The sequence below is a fragment of the Sinocyclocheilus rhinocerous genome, unplaced genomic scaffold, assembly GCF_001515625.1.
Source record: "Sinocyclocheilus rhinocerous isolate Xijiao unplaced genomic scaffold, SAMN03320098_v1.1 scaffold2274, whole genome shotgun sequence".
In the NCBI taxonomy this organism is placed as follows: Eukaryota; Metazoa; Chordata; class Actinopteri; order Cypriniformes; family Cyprinidae; genus Sinocyclocheilus; species Sinocyclocheilus rhinocerous.
Genome location: NW_015636081.1, coordinates 481,017 through 486,367, shown reverse-complemented (window position 1 = coordinate 486,367; position 5,351 = coordinate 481,017).

Below are 5,351 nucleotides of genomic sequence, written 5' to 3'. Positions count from 1 at the left end.
ATGTGGGGGGGTGTTAGAACGAGCCGTTTTAGGTAGGCGTGGTTGACTCTTAACTTTTATAAAGAATATCTCTTTGGATTTGAGACTTTAGTCTTTGAAACTTTACAGATCTTCTTTATGCACCAAGAGCTTGTAACACTCCAAAGAGAAAGGAAAAATTTAAATCGCATCATATGACCCCTTTAAACATTTAAAATTTGGTCCCATTCACTTTCATTGTAAATGCTTCACTGTAACTTTTTTTTTTTAAGAAAAAGGAAAAATGAGTGAAAATGAATTTTTGAGGTAATCAACATTATGCCACACATGTACAATAACATACACATGAATATTTCTCAAAATTTCTCAGGAAAGAATGTCATATAGTTCTGGAATGACGTGACATTGAATAAATAACATCAGAATTTTCATTGGGGAACTATGCCTTTAACTTGTACTGAACTTGGAATATCCATTTAAATTGTTTCGAGTCGTACCCATCAGCTCTTTGACTTTGTGTTTGTTGACGAGAGTCTGCAGAGTAGACAGCAGTGAGGCGTCACGGGCCAGTGCTGCCCAGCGCTGCAGGAGCCGGAGGACTTCAGAGCACAATAGTTTCTGTGGGTGCAGTGTCAGCCAGCCGGCCTCCTTGTGAGCATTCAGAGCTGTCCCACAATGCAACAGTGCAGAGGACAGTGTGTGCAGGAATGCCTTCATCTGAAGTGCATTCACACCACTCCTGATCAGCAACAGAAGAAAAGCAAACACCTAATTAAAAACTAGCTTTTTGCATTTGATGAGTAGTGACTGCATGTGGTGGATAACTGCCTCAACCAGCATGCAATATAAATAACAATCATACATTAGCTTTTGATGACCTTTCCCCTCTCTTGCACTGTTCCTCACTGTGTGTAGCACCTACTGCTCTGCATGTTCTAAGATCCTGTATTTCAGCATGAATTGTTTTATAAATCTATGTAATGTAGGCTTTGCAAAGATGCTGTTGAAGAGGATATGTGATATGCATTAATAATTAAATCAAATGTAACATTCAAATAAACAAACTGGACTGCACAATGAATCGAAATAAAACTGAACTTGCAATATAATGTATCTTCATATTAAAATAGATCGAAATAAATCAAACTAAACACTTCCTAAAAAAATTGGATAAAAAAGGTAGATATCTATTTACTTGCATCAGAGAACTGTGAATGTGTCACTAAACTATTGCAATATTAACTTGAAATATTAGGGAGTACTTCAAGTAAATATTTTACATCCAACCCGTTCTAAGGCTAAAAGAGAAAGTGGAAAATGGATCCTACTGCTAATTTTTTCTCACAGGAAGTCCGTCTTTATCTATGAGCCTGTGAATGCAGACGTACCCCAGGTGTCTGATGATGGTGAGCAGCGTGCACAGGAACTCATTGATGATTGGCAGAGGAAGGCATTTGCCTGAAATCTGTGGCCGCTCTGATGTAGTGCTGTTTGCTTCTGGTTTACGCTCTTTATTACCCAAATTAGTGAACCACAGAGCGTGAAGCAACTCAATGGCTGAACTCAACAGCTTGCTGTCAAAAAACCTACAGGAAACAAATATAATCAGTTGCTGCAGGGGCCCCATGAAGAAAATGAAGCTAATGCCTGCAAAATCCAGCCCTCATCTCTGTTCTACTCGCTGTAATATCCATGTTAAGATGCCATGTTCTTTGGTGAGGTTGTAAGCTGCTTTGTTAACATGAGCGGTCTGCAGCAGAACATTCACAATCTGAATCTGGAACGGCAGAGCAGAACATTGTCACAGTTTTCTAGTGATTCCATGATCCATGATAGTATTACTATCTGTGACAAATAGGAAACTTATACATCAAAGAATTTGTAAAACTTGAAAAATGTGAAATCTTGTAGTTACCTTTAATTACTTCTTAACATTTTAACACATTTTATTTATTCCATTCACATTCATTAACATTCACAATTTCATCCTCTTAAAAAATCTATTTTAAAGTTGGAAATAAAGTAAAGGATATTCAAAATTTTAAAACAAAAAGTATTATATAGACATTACAACAAACATATTAAGGATCTAATCACTCTAATCAGATTACATTTGTATAGTTAACTATATAGCCACAAGTACTCAAATTCAACCTGTTTAGTCCTGTTAAAAATTTTTACACAAGTTCTACCTCATTAAAATGAATTTGTCTTCTTTACAGCTCATCTCAGCTGTCTATTTAGATCAGTAAATGCTACACTTTCACAGACTCCATTTTAAAATGTCTTTAAAAAGTTGTCATGACAACTCTTTTAGTCCTGTTAAAAATTTTTACACAAGTTCTACCTCATTAAAATGAATTTGTCTTCTTTACAGCTCATCTCAGCTGTCTATTTAGATCAGTAAATGCTGAAATTTTAAAATGTCTTTAAAAAGTTGTCATGACAACTCTCGGAGGGATTGGCATGGTAATGTACATGACAATGTTAATGTATTTGGTCTTGGCGGAAAAGATCTGCTATGCTGCTGCGGCCGAGAAAGTACCGAGACTTGCTACTACCAATACATCCACAACATGCTGCTGTGAAATAACCCCCATATAGCGTACATGAATCACCTCGTAGCAGATCTATAGGTGGAGCTGGGGAAGGTGGAGGATTTCTAAAGTGCGCTGCAACTGCTGCGGCAAGCAATAGTCATATATTTGAATGTTGAACAACGAGCTCATTGGCTACCGATACAGGAGAGAACCAATTAGCGGTGTCACTTGATAATGACGTCATTAGGTCAGACAGAGTTAGAGAGCATGTAAGAAATATTGCTGCTGCAAATATAACATAAATTAAATAACCCCCATATAGCGTACATGAATCACCTCGTAGCAGATCTATAGGTGGAGCTGGGGAAGGTGGAGGGTTTCTAAAGTGCGCTGCAACTGCTGCGGCAAGCAATAGTCATATATTTGAATGTTGAACAACGAGCTCATTGGCTACCGATACAGGAGAGAACCAATTAGCGGTGTCACTTGATAATGACGTCATTAGGTCAGACAGAGTTAGACCTATCGGACTGCGCCATCTAGAGTTTCATGTCAGAACTCTGCATTTATTTTTTTTTGCTCTGTGCAAATGTGGGCGAATAGCTACTGTAGATGACACAATTATCATTTTTGACTAAACTGTGCTATTTCACCATACTTAAATGTTTATTTTTACTTAATGATCTTGTTTCTTAAAATTTGTTAAAGGAATAGTTAACATCCTGTCCGCAGTGAGCAGTGACAGTAGCTGCTCTGAGCTGGGCTTCTGCCACAGGGAAGGTCCCAGGCTCTTCCGGGCTTTATGGTGCTCTACTGCGGCGGGGCCCCACAGCACATACCTGACAACAAATACACATGAATAACGTTCGCAGTAAACATTCGCATTTGCTGTTAGTGCAAATCACGTGATGTGAAATATGCTGAAACGTACTGAAACTCCGTAAGTCTAATGGTGTTCTTCTCATATTCCTGGAGGAGGAGTAAAATCTTCTGATCTGTGAAAATCAAAACATTTGACCAATCACATAACTGACTTCATCCAAAATCCAATGAACCATGTCAAGTGGGCATGTCCACCTGTGGTGCTCAGCGAAGCTCCATATGCGCCGGGAAGCACAAGGAAGTGATTGCTGTTACAAACTTCAGGACATTTTTCCACCAGCGTAAGCAAGAGAGACACCAATGACTCTGGAAAAAAAATATCTATAATATGTTAAAACAACTGTCATTCAGAGGGGGTTGTTTGAATATGTTCAGAAGTGCCACTGAAAAAGAATGTGGAGCTGTTGATACCGTTGGTCTTTACTTCATTACCTTTAGACAGATGAAGACTGTCGGAGTCATCCTGTGTGGTCAGCATTGTGGCTAAGAACAGAGAGTGACTGGTGGTCATCATGTGGACGGTAGCCATGGGCAACAGCTTTTTAGGGGTATCTGGCGTTCCATATAAGATCTCCACCAGTAGGCATGGGCTGATTACCGGTTTCAAGGTATACCGCCATTTAAACATTTCACGGTTTCAAAACCACTAATATTTTCCGTGTTCAAAACTATCGCCTTACTTTAGCCAGATTCACAATGGTTAGCTTATAATAATGTGTCATTATGTCACGTCTGTAAACATAAAGAAGTTGTCCCGGTTGTTGCGTTAGGATGGCTATTTGTCGAGTTTTGTGTTAAAACAAGCCAGGTGAGACGAACGTAATGACATGCAGCTTTATTGTTCCAGCCTCTCTTCTCCAATAGGGGGCAGTAGTTAACCATATCACCACATCCCCCTTTCTGAGATCACTTCTCTACATCAAGAACATATACACAAATAGCAGGATGTAACCAGACAATACATTTTTTTCCCCATAACTACTTATAACATTTTAAACTTTTTAGCTATACAACATGTACACTTTTTTTCCTCCAAAAAACTTTACATACACATTACATCCACAGGAACAGAACAGTTTTTCTTCCCTTTTAACTAAGAAGGGTGGGGTAGACTACCCATCCTTTCTACTGAGCATGGGGGTTTATTCTGCCCCGTAGCAAATCTCTCAGTTTTCCCAATAGCACCTGCTAACTATGTACAAAGTCCTTTAGGTACTTTGGGGGTTTCCTTTCCCTAGAAGGATATCTTTTCTTAGGAGTGTTGGGTAGTCCTGGAACATTATTTAAACACAGAACATCTGGTCCCACTATAGAAGCCTTGTTTTCCAGTTCAGGCGCCGGTGTACACCCTGAGATTCCTGCTGATGGTGCCACTGGTGTGGATACTAGGTGACTCCGATTTCGACGAAGAATACCCTTAGGCGAATCCACAAGGTAAGATCTGGGAGTCCCTGCTGACATAATCACAGTCCCTTTTTCTCTAGTGTCACTGATCCACACAGACTCTCCTGGATGTAACTGCGGTAAATCATGTGCTCTTTGTCTTTTATTAAATTGTTTTCCTTGTTTCTCTCTCCTAACCTTTTCTTCTTCTTTCAGACGATTCAAGTCCATCCAGCCTGGGTTCAACCCTGATGGTATGACCGGGACTGTAGTTGAACTGTGGGCCATTATCTGACATCACTTCAGTAGGAATTCCATGACTAGCAAACATACTTTTGAGATGGGTTACTACGCATGCGGCAGTTGTTGATGACAGTTTTGCTATTGCCACAAACTGGGAAAAGTAGTCAATCACCAGCAAGTATTGATCGTCCTTCCACTGAAACAGATCTGTTCCAACCTTTGTCCAAGGTCTCTCAGGGAATTCAGTGGGAATCAATGTCTCTTTGAAGTTCTTTTGATGGCTTGCACAAATGTCACACTTCTCCACCTTTTGCTGAAGCTGTG